The 18,402-nt window shown below is 37.7% G+C and overlaps 1 protein-coding gene across 10 annotated transcripts in view; it reads left to right on the top strand.

The window, feature by feature from the left end:
• LOC129723996 (kazrin) overlaps positions 1–18,402 on the top strand; it is a 265,654-nt gene that overhangs the window by 127,196 nt on the left and 120,056 nt on the right. The gene's annotated exons all lie outside the window — the stretch shown is intronic.

The raw sequence follows: 18,402 nt of genomic DNA, 5'->3' as shown, positions 1-18,402 counted from the left end.
CAAAAATAAACGATTTGTCAGAGTCTGGCACAAGCAGCCACGACGATTACGCTGTCAAATAAATTTCGCTGTCAAGATGATTAAGTTCATTCAACTACGTTTCCCACTAATTCGTTTAACACAGTCAATGGTTGCTTTAGAACCGAGTCAAAAATCATACTTGAATCAGTTTTCTTTCACTGAAAGTGCAGCCTATACATCACCCTTTGTGGAATTTTACACTATTTCTCGAATCGATCCTATGCTAATAATACACATCCCGAAGCGGCCATCAATCTCCTACGCAGACACCAAGAATTGCGTCGATTAAACACAATTTAATTAAACAGCCTCCGCTTCCAATATGGCTAGCCCGCCCGGTGGTGATTTTCATGATGCTTTGGGAACATAATCATAACTACCACTCTCGCCTTGGGCATTTTCCAGGCTAGTGAGCCCGAATGTGGACGCATATGATATGACGGAGAACCATTTCATCGATAAGCCTACCTTTCACTTGTTGAGCGATTCAATGAAGGAAATCCACCACCAATGAAGCAGCCTACTAAAGCAAGTAATGCATAAAATTGTACTGAGTTTAACAACCTGGTGCAAACTGTATACAAATGCTCTTTCCTGCCTTTTGCAAAGACCATCCGGTTTCATTGCTGTAGATGAAAGCATCAGTCGACTGAAATTAGATTCAACCTTGTGCTGTTGTAGTCTTCGTCTTCACTAACACGAAAAGCTGCCACCCTTCGCTCCAGGAACGCAAACACATGGAACACTTCCGTTGTCGTCGTCCTCGGTGCAATGATAGCGAAACGATTTAATTTATATGTAAATTCTCTTATTTGAGGTAACTACAAGGACAGTGCTGAGCTAAACGTGGGACTGTAGGATTGCCATATAATTGAGTCGCCTCGGAAGTGTACGGTGAGAAATGATTGCCTCGCCAGCAAAGGGGAAAACAATACGCGAGTGTTCAAACGCCAGGAAGTCACCAGGCAAGTCATAATCCCGGCATGTTATTTGCTGACGTTTTATCCCGCGTCTGCTGGCTAGATAAGTCCAGCTCTTCTACTTGGCAACAGAGCGTATACTGAAAATGACACAAAAAGGTAGACGATTGTTATAATGAGCTCTCCCATTTGAAAAGTTGCCACTTCCGCTAACCGGATGTTGACAGTGTGCACAGGATGCTAGGAATTTGAGTTCAAGTTAACTCCCCCCGAAATAAAACCGGTGTGAGCAGTGCTGTCAGTTTGGTGTGAAAATCTATTTTTTTGATAAATACTCTACTACGATAAAACGAACATTAAAACGTTTAATTAAAAAAACAGACCATCACCAGGACTGATATCGAAATCATTACCATTGCACGTTTCACCCAACTCGCAGCACCCAAACCGTTCGAAAGGATTGATTTACGACTACCGCTTCACGCATCGCTTACTTTCAGTTCGGAAGGATCTCCGTCGACAATAATTACCTCCGCAAATGGAACGAAATTAGCTTTAATTAGCTTATCGCACGAGAGACTTTCGGGCTGGCTGCTGGTTGGCGTAACGAAACGAAAGGAGTGGTTCCTCCCACCCCAACCCGGAGCAGAAAACCAATGAACCCGCTATAATGGTAGCTTAATATAATCGTGAGTTTACCGCTCAAATGCAAAGAACAAAAAATCCGTACCATAACCGGTTCTAACGTGAGATTGAAAGTTCAGCCCATTAACCCTTTTGTGTACGGTCGCTGGCTGGCAACGCCCAGGTTCCGTTGTCCGAGTGCTCCTTGAATGCTACTCGCTGTGTGTTCTGACGAGGCCATCTTCCTCGGTCCGGCTGTTAATCGATGTTGCAGCTAACCTGGTTTCCTCGACCATTGACGCAATATCCTGACATTTGTTTATGATGGAAAGTGTAGTGTTCCGTCAATAACTCGACTAAGCTTTATCCGACATACAATGTTATCATTCTCGCAAGGTTGGCCGGAAGATAAACTGCCATCGTGCTAGTAAACGGTGGAGAAGAGAGGAGTTTCCGCAAGCCGTGATACACGTTATATCTAGAGAAGGCAGCAGACCGCAAAACATACATGAATAACGCGAATGTTTACGTAAGTCCTGGCCGAGCGAACACTTATGTCCGCAGCAGGAACAACGGCTTATCATTCGTCAGCCCACGTCTGACGTTGTTGTTGTACATTAGCGTCTATCAGAGCAGAACGGTGTTGTCACGTGTGTTACTCTGGTAGAATGCCGGTCCAGATTACGGGTTTCACGTCGTGTTTCAAATAAACATGTAATATGTTTAAGTAATTGATGGATTGTATGTCGTTGCAAGAAAGGCAAGAAAATTGAGCCTTTGTTCAGTCTACTACTAAACTTCGTAATATTTTGAACGCTAATATCGTATTCTACGACTCGATGTCAAACCTGCGTTTACAAAAGCGAAAAACAGGTTATAGCTATTTAACTAAATATAACTGTGAATTATGGTTTTCCTAGCCAAATCGGAAGCGCGTAAAGCCAAACGTAGAGGCGCGAACCCGACGAGCAACAACTCTGCGGCCTTTTGATACACTTCTATCTTTGCTAGGGGCTCCAAAATTCACAGTGATAATTAAAAAGTTATAATCTTTTATTTTTGTAGTTTGATCTCGGCTATTATTAGCAATACCGCTATTGAAAAGTGACTTGCTTATTATTACTATTTGTTATCAGTGCTTGTGTGTAATGTGCTACCTTTCTTTTTTCACGCTTACTGTTCTCCTATACCGAGCCTCGTTCCTCCTGCCAAATATAACCAATTATAATTCCCTGGAGAAGTTTTGTCGTGCGTCCTTCTGGCCACTTTTATTGTTAAGAGGGACTTATGTTTTTGTTAAGAGGAACTCACGCGAAGGTCTAGTAGATTTCAGCATAATGGAAGGGTAACTGGTGGGGAACCTGAGAATAAACCCATGCTTGAAGTCCTTTTTGACATCGAATTGCCTGATTCTACTAAGATTCAAACCCACGACCATCCGCTTGACAAAGCGGACTCTGTAATCTTGTGGCTACGCAGCTCCCCTGACTGTTGTTGCTAAAGGTGTTAGCTTGAACTTTTTCAGGAAGCTTAGGTGTCTCGTTAGGTAACCACCTAAGTGCACTAAGACCTGCCCCTTCGCTTGGTAAAGGGTATAATGACTGTTTTAGTGGGGTTAATGTTCAGCCCTTCTTCTAATCAGCACTGGGAGGTGGTGTTAAGAGCTGTTTGTATTCGACTAGACAGAGTTGCATCACATTTTCCCCTAACAATAAGGACTACATCATCGACATAAACAATAACTTCACAGTCTAGCTGCAATAGCTTAGCGTCTACAACCAGTGACCAAAGCAGTGGAGAGAGAACTCCTCCCTGTGGACACCCTTTCACCGCCTCAACTGTGACAGACGTATCTCCCAAAGCAGCTCTAATCTTCCTGCTGCTCTAATCTTCCTGCTTGAATCCAGCTCATTGTAGTATTATCGACTCCTTTAATTTGTAGAGCCGTGTGAATTAATGCAAAGAACGTGTTATCGAAAGCTCCCTCAATATCTAGAAAAGCGCAACCGGTGTTTCTTTATATTTTAGTGCCTTCTCGATCTTCGTCACTAAGCAATGCAAAGCGGTTTCTATAGATTTGCCCTGTTGATAGGCATATTTATGCTTGTGCAAGAGCGAATCCTTCAGAAACTCGCTGCGGGTTTAATTATCCGTAATTTTCTCCATCAACTTGAGAAGCGTTCACGTCAGACTTATAGGTCTGAAAGCCTTTGGTAAATTTTTGTCTTTTTTCCCGGCTTTGGTATGAAAACCACCTTAACGTTCCGCCAGCTGACTGGGATGTGCCCCAGAGTAAAGCTGGCTTGAAAAAGGTTGATGAGTTCGGACATGAAGACTTCGTCCGATTTTTTGGAGGAAGATTGGTAGAATGCCATCCGGTCCTGGTGACTTCATAGGCTCAAAAGAGCTTTGTGACCAGTTGATAGAAGTCTCCGTGAACAGTCGACGAGCAAGCACTGCGGAGTCACGTGACGTCAAGCGTCTTGATCCGAGGCTTTGTTGCTCATCAACGTTCGACCCGGTGGTCACTGTCGAGCCAGGGAAGTGAATGTTCATAGGAACATCTAGCGTTTCTTTGGTAGTGACAGTCGTACTTCCTTCTTCCCTTTTTTTTTTGCCCAATACTATTCGTGTGATCTTTGGACATCGCTTTTTGCAGTCCCGTAGCCTCAGGCAGAGTCTGAATGCCTTCACAGAATAGGACTCTGGATCTCCTGTTGGCTTTGCGTAGCTCGGCGTTGTATTTTGTAAGGGATGCTCTATAAGCAGTTGGACGTGGTTTTGACCCTGTTGAACAAGCATCTAGCTTCCCGACAAAGGTTTCTAACAGTTACCCAGATGTTCCTAGAAAAAGTTTCAATTGGTTTTCTTATGATTCCTAAACTGTTCTTCTTTGAGAGAAGTAGCCTCGATGTCAAATGCAAATCTGATATGTCTATGGTCTGATAAACTAGGTTCATCAGAGACATACAAGTTTTTGACCTTTCCCGTTATCGAGGCGCTACATAGAGTGAGATCTAAGACCTTTTGTCTAATAGTATTATTAAAAGTTGGTTCGTTACCTACATTGCATACGAGCAGTTCCAAAAAATGTCCCAGATTTAATATTTTTTTTTAAATTGTCGTTTTTGATTTGGCTGAAACTTTGCATAGTCGTTTCTATAGACAAAAGATGCCGTTTTGTGCTATTGGTTTGATTTTTTGGAACACGACTAATTTTTGAGAAGCTATTGAAAAACTTTATTATGGGAAGGTATTGATGATTACAAATATTTTTAGTGGTTAAACTGTTTGTTTGATCGGTGTGACGTCTCCGGCAACGTTGTAGATAATAATTTTGTCTTTCCGAAAAAACATACCCTCTAAAAAATATTATTTAATTTTTGAAAAAAGTTAAAAGAAAAACTGAAACCTATTTATCTAAAAAAGCTAATTTTAAAAAATCTATTTTTTTACATAAAAACTAAAAAAGATTACCTAAACAATGCAATCGGTCCAATCATGGAGAAATCATGGAAAAAAGTTAGGAGTCTCCGAACGTACCTTTCCTGCTTTTGCATCAGTGCCTGTCTTCGAAAACTTTCTGCCAACCTGACGCATTGTCACAAAATATTAAAAATCTCAGAAAGTACTTTTTTCAGAAACCTAATTTTGTTTTTTACACGTATGTGCTCTGTCAAAATTTGGTGATGATAAAATGAAAAACAAAATCGTTATGAACGTTTAAGTATTTTGACATTTTCACTCTGAAGTTTTTGTTGAATGTTTTCGTCTAGCTACACATCACACGTGGTCCCCGAGGTTCTGTGGTTGGTTGGCGATGTCGGTCGGCTAGTTCTCCCACACGGTTGTGATGTCGGGTTCGATTCCCGATCAGGTCGAGTATCTTTTCGAGCTGGAAATTTTCTCGGCCCAGCACTGGAGCACGGTATATCGTTGTACTTGTACTTGTAACAACATGCGAAATGTGCTAAAAACAATATCGATAACAAATTCTCTCAACTAATCTTGTGGATCGAGATCGCTATTAGCACTCCAGACTAGCGTACCATAATTATACTCATACTGGCCCTGTTGAAATTGAATATGCGTAACTCACCAGCGAACTCTGTTATTAGAAGGTGGTAAAAATAAAACAAACAGTGTAAACAATTCACAGAGGAAAAAACCAAAAAAATATAATGACTTTCTGACATTTTTTGTACTGCAACAATATTCATGCATGCTGTGCACCTTGCGCCCAATTTAGTATCATATTTAAGGTGGTTTTGGCAAATTTCAGACTCAATATGAGCTTGAGACTATTATTTTTCGCCACCAGGATTACAAATTCACATAATTTTGAAAGATAATCGGGAATACATTTGTAATTTCTTTTTCATCGATATTAAGCCACAGAAATTTTACGTAAATAAAATGAATCAAACGAAAATCTCAACTGGTACTTCTTCATTGCCAATCGCTAACAATCGTTTCAAGAAAATGTCTGTGTTCGAATGCTGAAACAGCGAAATCAAATAGCTCAAATAATCACAATTCCCTGACAATTAAATTATATATTAAAAGGGGGAATGCCACCTTTAGAATAGATCTTTCTGGTAGTGTCTCTTCTTTGAAAACAAACAATACCTAGTGTCGATTTTTGTTGTTTATTGGTATAAAGTTTATGATCACAACGGGTGTTGTGTAGGGCCACGACCGCAGGTTTGACGTAGAACTGCATAAGGCTGTCTGTTACATTTAAGATTCAACTTAACGTCATGCTAGAGAAGTGTCATCAATTATAGTCATTGGACTATGACACTGTAATAGTGAAATGGTTCGCGAACAACTTCCTCAGCCAAAGTCGTTAATATTTTCAAACTAAATATTTCAGCAACCACTATGATTTATTTGCTGTATAAACGCACCTTTAAATTCTTTAAATTCTTTGCACCTTCAAATCTAAGAATCCCTCTAATCGATCGATAACTTGAACTGAAAACTCTGCATTCATTTTGCGGAAAGCATTAACTAACACACAAATCTGATCATCAAAATAAAAAGACACTCCCGGCACCGAATTTGGAACAGCTGATTTCGATAGTTTCCAGATTACGCTGTTCCAATGCACTACTTTCACTAAACCGAGAACTGTCCTTATTGTTACTATGTACTAAGATTTTGCACACATTATCGCGAGAATTGTTCGAAAACTTTATTTTTATTCGCGGTCCACCGATAAACAAAGATTTATTCCTACGAGGCAAATGCACACAAACTGTATAGATGTATACTAGGGTTGGGAAAGGTGATCAATTTTGCAGAACCCAGTTTTTTGGATCCTTTTGGGGCCCCAAACAACCCTAAACTTAACGAAAGTCGATTGGTTTTGTCTCCGCTTGGCGCATTGCATTTCAAATTTGTATGGAAATTTATATGGGAAAACCTGCTTTTTTTTGCATTTACCTTTCTCGAGAGCTCAATAATGCTCCAATAATGCACTACAATATGTTGAAGTATAGTATTTTAGATGCCTAACAGCTTTTCAGAAGACACTGAAGAGCTAGGATGCCCCTTAGAAGAGCTATAGCTGTTCAAAATTGAGTATGTCGATTTAAATGCAGAAAATCTTGTTTTCTACCAACATTACCAATGTACCGGCGTCAGTAAGATTTCCATCAGAAGTAACCTTCCGTAACGAGTTTATATACTCAGCTGGATCAAGCAAACAAATTCAGGTCAATATTCTAGCGTAAGTAGAATCTACAACGTGTTTCAGAGGGTACTTCTGAAGGAAATCTGACTGACGCCGGTACACTGGCAGTGTTAGCAGAAAAATGATTTGCAACATAAATTTCGACATACTAAACATTGAACGGCTCTAGTATTTTTTGGCACACCCTAGCTATTTAGTGTCTTCGGCCAAGTTGTTAGGCATCAAAAAACCTACCATTTGAAGTCATGAAACCTATGGTTTGAGCCATTTTGAGCTGTTTAGAATGGAAAATGCAAAAAAGTTGGTTGTTCCATACAAATCTCCATATAAATTTAAAAGGCAATGCGCCAGGCGAAGACAAAACCAATCGACTTCCGATAAATTCAGGATTGTTTGAGGCCTCAAATATAACAAAAGAAACTTGGTTCTGGCTTTCTGCTATCAAGTTTCGTTTTTTTTTTTTTTCATATAACGATTCCCCACCCTAATGTATACGTCGGCTGAGGCAACAATTTTTCTTAGACTGCTACTAGCAGGCATCAATCATTGATCAAAATTGCCAGAAGAGCTTAAAAGCAATTCGAAATCCAATCAAATGTTTCAAGGTTTATCATTGAATATAGCTTTTTATCTCGAAGAATTTGCGAAATTCACTATTAATAAAAAAGCTTTTATTTGTGAATTCAAGAATTACACGAAGGCAAATACTGCGTTATCGAGGTGCAGGTACTGGATTTTAATAGGTAATAAACCAGCAGCACGGCAAGTGCGCAGAGCATATGAATGACCAAACACATGGGCAGGCTGATGCTTTGACACAAACCAGACGTAGCCGCTGTGCGTGACTTTTACTGGGTGCATTCTTTGGCATTAATAATCTCCTCATGTGATGTTTCTTACGCTTGTACTGAGCGCAACAGCCGATAATATCAAATAATTAAAGTTGTATAAAGCAAATGCACTCCAAATAAATTATCGTCCAACATCCACCTTTTTTATTTTATTGTGCAAAGTACACGTATTTGAAATTGTTGTTCAGGAAACTGTGATTGTACAGAAAAAAATATGAGAATGATTTGCTGAGAACTGATGATGCCTTCTAAATTCTAAGTAAATACACCCATAACAATTTTTGAATGAAAGAATGATCTGAACGAAAAACGAAACTTGAATTTTCGAAAAAACATAAATAACCCTGGTCAACACAGGTGCACTCCAAAAACTCTAACTGGAAAAAAATGTAAGAATGCACTAAAGTCGTTTTTTACGCGGGGGATACGTGCCGCGTAAAAAAAAACGCGTAAATTCCGGAATCTGCGTAAAAAAACGCGTAAATTCCAGAATCCGCGTGAAAAACCGCGTAAATTCAGGAAACCGCGTAAAAAAAACCGCGTAAAAAAACTGCGTAAAAAGCGACCTTCGTGTATAGCCATTCAACCATTCCTGTAAATTTTTGTGTCCCTAGCCATTACCGACTCAAATAAGTTTCCTCGTATACATAACGTTAAAGCGACGAAACCGGCGTGCAATTTTTATACGACGCTCTCACGTAAGTTGACGCGTTTTGGTAATAGCAGCGCCTAGCACCAAAGGAATGGTTGAATAGCTATAATTTTTCATTTTTTCCGGTTTGAGCTTATGGAATGAACTTTTTTCTCATTTTGTCGACCAGTGTAATGTATGGTAATTACAATAAACCATACCCTAACAATTATAAGAAAAACGTAATGTTTAGATTGATCGGTGTCATGGAACGTTATAGATTCCTTATAACACTAATAAAATCGAGGCAAAACACCAATACAAACAATCCCAGGAATGACGGTTACCTGAGCCTAAACGCATTATTGCATTCGAGAGTGATCTCAAATCATTAGTTCGAAACAAACTTCTACTTTTCGATAATTCTTTTAATTATAGACCTCATCATTATGATATTTTCTATTAATATGCTTATACCACAAACGAACAGACGTAACACTGGAACCTAGCTCCATCGTCACAAAAAACGTTCATTTCAAATTTCCAATCGAATAACAGTCATCGCGCGAAAACGTCGTCTGGGGCGCTGTCATGCAATCTCATACATATTTTGTAGTTCCCCATTTGACACATGCAGTAACGTTGGCGCTGATGTCGAAATACATTACGCAGCGCGAACACGACAGCAGATGGTGCTAGTGTTAGTAACGTAAAGTACTGGAATTATCCAAACGATGATTTTATTGAAAATTTGTTCGACGTGTTATGTCTGTTAGTCTGTGCTTATACTATACCATAACTCTCCGAAATCAAAATTGTGGCCCTGAAATGGGGATAATCTTTGGTTTCTGTGCATCATCCCGATTATGGAAACACCCATATTTAATAGTATTCGGTCATTTTGAACTATTCTCCAGAGAGCGGGAGTCGCCATCCTAGAGCTAAAAATTGCACGTGGAGTCGATTTCTGGCCTCAAGGCATCACTCTGAATCCGAATATAATCATTTCATCACTTTAGGTTGTTTTTCAGAAACCGCAAGCCACCATCTTGGACTTCAAAATGGCATGTGGCATCATTTGCTGATCTTTGGGTATCATTCTGGTCCAATACCCAACTCGGCCATTTTGGGTTGTTTTCTCGAAACCAGAATTTTAAAATGGTGTCCGGGGTTGATATTTGGCTTCTGTGCATCATCCCGATCAATAAACTGTAAACTGTATTCCAGATAAAATGGTTGAAATATGTTACATTTGTTTGATTAGTTCTCGAGCTATGTGGAAATATGTGTTTTATTTGTATGGAGGCTCACCCTTTCAGAGAAGGGAGGGTTGTCGAGACACCATAGAAACATCTTTTGCCTCCGAAAACCTCCACATGCCAAATTTGTTTCTATTTGCATGATTGATTTCGCGTGACCCGAAAATTTGTGTTTCATTATGTGGGAGCCCTCTCTTATAAAGGGAAGAGGGGATCCAAACTATAAGGACTTTCCTCGGCCCCAAAAACTGCTACATGCAAATTTTCACGCCGACCGGTTCAGTCATTTCCAAGTCTATATGGATATGGATATGGATAGACAGATTTATTGTTGTCTGTGGTAGCGTGTTTTTACGATCTTATATTTCAAGTTAGCAGCTGGTGTTTAATGACGTCCAAGTGTCATCTGTCAAAGTCAAAATTGTATAGTAGGGTGGGACAAAAAATAAATGTTAGCTCCCATGCACTTTTCGTGTTTTGAAAAAGTGGTTTTTCCCATACAAAATCATATGGAAGCTTTAAAAATCGGGCGCAAATCGAGCGTTTCACCGATCGATCTGAAAAGTTACACAGTTGTTATAGGACCCATAAGGAACACGAAAAGTGCATGGGAGTGAAAAATAACACCATCGCTTTTTCCCATATAACCGTGTCCCAGTCTATTGTATAGTACATAATATGCCGTTTTATCATGAAAAGACTTACAAACAAACAACGACTGCAAATCAAAGAAAGTTATTTTTAAAATTCATGGTCAGTGAAGAACTGTTACGGCGATTTTATGGCGGTCAATGAGACCCAGAGTAGAGGTGTTATTACCAAATTTAGCATCTAATATACTCTGAATCGAAAAAACGAAAGTTTCATGTGGAATCATTAGGTCGTTTTTCTTCAACTTTTTCGTAAATCTGGAACGATGTAGATCCATGATTCGTGACTTTATATTGCTCAAATTGAACTTTGTTGATAAGTGATTTCAACACGATGAATTTGGTGAACAACTTACCTCCTGTTTTAGCCTTTCAAGTGAACCACTGAACTATTTGCGAGGCTACGAAAAATCATTGGCGTATGTGGACAAACTAAACCTTATTGCGACCCTTACAAGACAACATAACACGCGTTATTCTTGGGCTTCAGGCAGAAATAGAGATTTTTTTAGATTACTGGTATGTTTTTAAGTCCTGTTTCAATTTCAGATCGCAATCTTCCATTATTTGCTTGTTTTCGGTTTTTAGAAAATATTTACGGTAATATAAAAGTTTTTTTGCTAAGAATATGTTTTTCATCTGACCTTTCTTAGCGTTTCCGATTATACTACGTCGTTTTACCGCCTTTTGAAATAATCTTCGCCAAAGATAGATTCAATTTGTTAATTTGGGCTTAGAACAACTTTGTTCTATTTTTTCTAGTCTCTCAAAGCCTGAAAGCCTGTGCTGATGGTTGCTCAGAGCGCTGACTGCTGACGAATAGACGAGCAAGTCGATTTTGCCCCAATTCACCTACAATACAAAAATAGGTTTATCTGCTGACATTTTACGTTGATCAGACATCTACCATTCGAGACTTTTTTACTCAAAATAAGATATAATTTGACTACCACTTTAAGATTTTAGCAAATTACCATCAATGCTCAGAAATAATCGTTATTATTTTGCTTTGTGAAATATACTAAAACTATGCCAAAACCGGTTTCGTAGAATCACCGTTTTGAGCTCAGTTTTTGTCCGATTCAAGATCTGTTTTTTTTTTAAAGATGGGTAAGAACTTCTTACTAAGAAGATGCTAATATGTGGACAAACTCTTGGAATTTTGATATTTGGTCTTAAAACAAAATGCCGTCAAAAAACATAAAAAATTACCGGTTTCTCAAAAATTCAAAACGGCGCCATTGTTGCCCCTTAAGTTACAATATGTTCAAACTCGGGGAAATTCAGTTTTGCTCAAAAACACACAAAAAAATTATATATAGAAGCCAAGGCAGAAAAAAAGTCAATTTTTGTAGCACTGTGTTATCAAATATATTAACTCGAACATTTCCGAACTCAATTTGTTAAATAGATAATGTTCTGTAAGGTTTTTCAAATGTGTCTCACAGTGCTAACCTGGTGCTCATATTTTGTACGCAGTATTTTCACTATGACAGTAAAGATAGAAAAGAGAAATTTTTTGATGCAATGGTCAATCATTGGAATTAAGCTTACAGTGATAACTTCATGAACTAATTACAATTTTTGTTCTATGAATTACATTTTAAGTTGTAAAGTAGGCAATGTATGTGATATTTTCGAGAATGCGAAAAATTAACACGGGCTGAGGATGTTATTTAGACAAAGAAAAATATCCCACGTCCAGACGGAACTCGAAAATATCACATACATTGCCTACTTTACAACTTAAAATATAAATCATAGGACGAAAAATGTAATTAGTTCAAGAAATAATCTCATCTTAACGGAACTCTCCCGTTAGATGCGTTTTGGTGGAAGGATCGCAATCAACTGAATCACTGTGCGCCTTGACCTGTCCTACAGATCAGACGTTTTTCGGTTGCTTGTGGACTGGTCTTTGACTGCCTATAGCTTCAAAGTTTGTGTTTTGTCAGTGTGTCTTTTAAAGACTACCTGAAAGTTATTTTCCATCAGTCTTTCTCAAGACTACCTACTTTTGAATTTAACATTTGTTTTAACTTTTTTCGTATCACCTGAAATGGCTGGACGGAAAAAGAAACCTCGCATCGCTGCGGGGAGGAAAAGAGAGGCATCTCTTTCTGACACTTCGAGTGCCTGTAGTGACAATCCTTTTGATATTTTGCCTGAGCAAGAAGCTGGTGAAATGGAAGTTATTAATAATGAAACTATACAAAATATAAAATCTTTAAAAAAGGAGAAAGTTCCACCTATTGTGGTAACTATTTCTTCTGAATTTAATATATTCAAAAAGGAACTTTCAACGTTTGTTTCTGACGTTAAAGTTACCTATCAAATTGGCCGTAGAGGTGAATGCCGCTTATTAGCCGACTCAGTAAAGGGTCGTGATCGTCTTGTTCAGTATTTAACTGACAAGATGTATAAATTTTTTACATATGACACCAAGAACGCCAAGCCGTTCAAAGTTGTCTTGAAGGTCTCACCAACGATCAAACCGTTGATGAGATCAAACTTACTTTAACTGAATTACTTGGCATAGCCCCTACCCAAGTAAATATAATGAAACAAAAATCACGAGGCGAAAACAGTCAGAGAACTGGAATTTCCCTTGTTAATTATTTAGTTCATTTTAACCGCAATGAGGTTAACAACTTAAAATTTTTTGAAAAAGCACATGCTTTGTATAACGTGCGTGTAAAGTGGGAAATTTATAGGAAGTATGGCGGAGGTGAAAAGCATATCACCCAATGCCGTACCTGCCAACGTTATGGCCATGGTTCCAAATTCTGTAACATGGACCAAAAATGTCTTAATTGTGGAGACTCTTCTCACAAAAAGGACACATGTCCTGTGAAAGAGAGTAAAAATTTTTGCTGTGCGAATTGTAACGGCAACCATATGTCAAATTTTTATCAATGCCCAGTCCGTTTAGCAATTGTTAAGGCAAGGCAAGGTAAACAAAATTCAATTTCTCAATTAAAACCAACTTCAAAACAAAATTCTCCAAGCGTACCAGTGACGCATAGTTTACCTACTCCTTTGCATACCCGTTTAACTTATGCACAGGTTACAGGTAGTTCGAACATTATACCGCCTAGTGTTGGTAGTTCGAAAATGACCGTTAATATGGGTAAGCAAAACAGGCTAGAAAATAATTGTACACCTATCACTCCAGCTAATATTGCTGCCGAAAATATTTTTTCTAATGTCAACTGCCTGGGGCCTATTACGGCAGGTAAACTTTCTTTTTTGCAACAGGCAATGTTCGATCTTATGAACGCCATGTTGCAGGCAAAATCAATGTTCGAAGCCATTCAAATAGGCACAAATTTTACTATTAAAATTGTTTCTAATTTAAAATTTAGCAATGATTTTAAATAAAACAATTAAAATATTAAATTGGAATGCTTGCTCATTGAAGGTCAATGAGAATGAGCTTTTTAACTTTTTAACAGTAAATAATGTGCATATTGCAATTATTACTGAAACATTTTTGAAACCTAACATAAAATTAAAATATGATCCCAATTACGTGGTTCATAGATACGATAGGATTCAGGGTTCCGGCGGTGGAGTTGCAATTGTTATTCATCGCCGAATCAAACATCGTGCTCTTCCCCATCTTGAGACGAACGTCATTGAAACTTTGGGAATTGAAGTTCAAACTGAACTTGGGATTTTATTTATTGCCGCAGCATATTTACCATTTCAATGCACACGCGAGCTCAAAAATTATTTTAAAGGTGATTTACAAAAACTCACCAGAAATCGTTCGAAATTTTTCATAATCGGCGATTTCAACGCTAAACATCGTTCATGGAATAATTCTCGAAGTAATTCCAATGGCAAAATTTTATTCAATGATTGTTCTTCAGGATACTATTCTGTTTTGTCTCCGAATAGTCCTACATGCTTTTCTTCTGTAAGAAACCCTTCAACAATTGATTTGGTGCTAACAGATCAAAGTCATGTATGTAGTGATTTGATCACACATGCTGACTTTGATTCTGACCATCTTCCAATAACTTTTTCTTTATCACATGAATCAGTTTTAAACCCTATGAGCTCTGTTTTTAATTATAACAAGGCTAATTGGGAAAGATACGAAACTCATATTGAGAGAAATTTCAATAATGAGCTTGATTTGCAAAACGAAGTGAATATTGATTCCGCTTTGGAAGCATTAAAATGTGCAATTGTTGATGCCAGGAATTATTCGGTTCCAAAGGCTCAAGTGAAATTTGATTCATCAATAATTGACGAAAATCTTCAACTTCTAATTCGTTTGAAAAATGTCCGCAGACGTCAATATCAACGTTCTCGTGACCCTGTTTTTAAAACTATTTATAAAGATTTACAGAAAGAGATTAAGCATAGATTGACTCTTCTGAGAAATCAAAATTTTGAGACTAAAGTTGAAAAATTGAAACCATATTCAAAACCATTTTGGAAGCTGTCGAAGATTCTTAAGAAACCTTCAAAGCCTATTCCAGTTTTAAAAGATGGTGAACGTTTTCTTGTATCCAATGAACAAAAGTCTCAAAGACTTGCTCAGCAGTTTGAGAGTTTTCATAACTCAAATTTGAATTTTGTGAGTCCAATTGAAAATGAAGTCACACGTCAATTTGATTTAATTTCTTCCCAGAATTTTTTACCTGCAGAAATAATTGAAACTAATTTGCATGAGGTTAAATCAATTATTAAAAATTTCAAAAATATGAAAGCACCTGGTGACGATGGAATCTTTAATATACACGCAAAACTTTTCCTTATTACTTTAGAAGCAATAGCGCAAAATTGCCTTTTGGGTAACAAGCCTATTACTTTAAAGGCAATAAAATTCTTCCCCAGTCAAGTAACAACACATACTGACATAAATTTAGCACGTGTTACGGGAGTACGACTATCTAATAATGGTCGTTTCAACCACATGCAAGATTTTTTCTGTCGAAAACTGCTTACTTTCCATCTCAAGCAAAAAAAAAATCACACACCGTCGCATATGTTGCACATGTTACAAGTTTCTTCAATCTCCAATTCATCCGGTGTGCGTGTATTAGTTCGCATACGGAGTAGAGAAAAAATATGACAAGAGCTGCCAAGCAGCATTTTCCCCGTCATAGAGTATGCAAACGTTGATGATTTCAAAGACTTGAAATGCGTCTTTAAATGACATCACGATCTGTAAACTGCGTTAGAGAAAAACAAAAACATTCGCTTTCCTGCAAGATATCTAAAACACATACTCATTGGTTCATGGAAACTCATTTGCACCTGTTTGAAAATATAATACTCGTGCCAATCCAGACAATATTCGCAACTTCGGCAACTCTGGTCAGACAGTATTACATATTTCCATTTCATGTAAACACTGGGGGACGAAACGAAAGTGTTTCTAATTAGACATTTGAGGTTGACGGGTGAGATTCCCATTATGTGTGGATGAAGGGAAGCAAAAATGAATCTGATCGTTGCATCAATACAAATGCAGCGAGTGAAGTCTTGCTAACACATGCATTGCGGTGGGTGCTTGGCTGTATGTTCTCCTCCAGAAACACATACAAGCGTGTGGCCGTCATAATTTTTATTACTTTTTGTTTGTTACTATTTGTGTATAATGCGCAGTCATAAGACACAATAAGTAATAAAAAATTGCCCTAAAGTAATAAAATGCTCCCCGTTTGCGTTGGGTGTACTAATCAAACATCTCCCTGAGAGCACAATGGAATTTTTAGTGAAAATTTTCAATTGCTGCTTCAAAATTGCATATTTTCCCAAATTATGGAAAAATGCAAAAATTACTCCCATTTTAAAACCGGATAAGAACCCAGCTGAAGTTTCAAGTTATCGACCAATCAGTTTGCTTTCTTCAATAAGTAAACTGTTTGAGAGAATTATTCTTAACAGAATGATGTCACACATCAACGAAAATTCAATTTTTGCAAATGAACAGTTTGGATTTCGCCATGGGCATTCCACAACTCATCAATTGCTCAGATTTACTAATATGATACGAGCTAACAAATCTGAAGGTTATTCCACTGGAGCTGCTCTTTTAGACATAGAAAAAGCATTCGACAGTGTTTGGCATAAAGGTTTGATTGCGAAATTGCAAACTTTTAATTTTCCAGTTTTCCTAATCAAAATTTTAAAAAATTATCTTACTGATCGAACTCTGCAGGTTGTCTATCAGAATTCAAAATCTGATAGATTTCCTGTCAGAGCTGGTGTACCTCAAGGTTCAGTCTTGGGTCCAGTCCTGTACAACATATTCACTTCAGATCTTCCTGATTTGCCTCCAGGATGCACAAAGTCATTGTTCTGCGATGACACAAGCATTTCCGTAAAAGGAAAAAGTCTTCGTGTCATATGCAGTCGATTGCAGAAAAGTTTAGATATTTTTTCTTCCTACTTGCAAAAGTGGAAAGTCTCTCCCAATGCTTCTAAAACTCAAATGATAATTTTTCCGCATAAGCCTAGGGCTTCTTTCCTCAAGCCAAACAATAATCACGTTGTCAAGATGAATGGGGTTATTTTAAGTTGGTCCGACAAGGTTAAGTACTTGGGACTAATTTATGATAAAAAACTTATTTTCAAAGAGCACATTGAGAGTATACAAGCCAAGTGCATCAAATATACGAGATGTTTATATGCTCTCATTAACAGGAATTCTAAACTTTGTTTAAAGAACGAACTTTTGATTTACAAACAAATTTTTAGACCAGCAATGCTTTATGCTGTACCGATCTGGTCAAGTTGCTGTTCAACAAGGAAGAAAACGCTCCAAAGGATTCAGAATAAAATTTTGAAAATGATTTTGAAGCGTCCTCCTTGGTTTGGTACACTCGAATTACATAGACTTACTGGTGTTGAACCTTTAGAAGCTATGTCAAATAAAATTATTAACAATTTTCGACAAAAATCGTTGCAATCCTCAATTGCTACGATAAGCTCTCTTTATAGCCAATAAGTTAGCAATTAAGTTAGTTGTAAGTTTACTTCCCCTTTCCTGACAAGTAGGTTTAAATCCCTACGAATGATAAGTCCTAATTGCGAAAGCGAACAAATCCTAACAATTAAAATTACAAATTTCTAACAGTGTTGAGAAGTCACCATTTGTGATTGGACACACATATTCATTATTTACTAATATTGATCATAAATACTTAAGCTACTAACAAATCCCCCCTTAAAAAAAAAAAAATCAACTGAATCACCTAGTCGACCCTCTCCATCAGATATATATTATATATAGTAAGTCGCTATACAAAGTGTATTACAAAAATAACTTCCACAAGGCAGTGTATTTAGTTCATCGAAGCGTCACGGAGCATGGAGCATGGCACAATAGTGAAGGATTATCGATATTGGTCTTAGAGGAAGCTACCTCCCCAGTAGTTGAATTGTCCAAAACACCATGCCGGAGACATCAAAGATTGCGGATTTGTGTCCCGTCTGGACGAGGGAAATTTTTTCCAAGTCTAAATAACACCCTCAGCCAATGTTCATTTTTCGCATCCTCGAAAAAATCACATACATCGCCTACTTTACAACTTGCAATGATTGATTATCTGGAGATTTGTTTCGCATAGTTTTAGCAAATCGTGTTATTTATTAGAATTTATAATCTAATATGAAAGTTGCAATATTTTTTTTAGTAAAACGGATTTTCAGTACTAAACTATATTGTTCATGTCATATTTTTCGGAGAGATTTTTTACATTTCCTATAGTATTAAGTGGGTTTAA

The sequence above is a fragment of the Wyeomyia smithii genome, chromosome 2 (assembly GCF_029784165.1).
Source record: "Wyeomyia smithii strain HCP4-BCI-WySm-NY-G18 chromosome 2, ASM2978416v1, whole genome shotgun sequence".
NCBI classification, from domain to species: domain Eukaryota; kingdom Metazoa; phylum Arthropoda; class Insecta; order Diptera; family Culicidae; genus Wyeomyia; species Wyeomyia smithii.
This window is presented reverse-complemented; position numbering and strand designations above follow the sequence as displayed.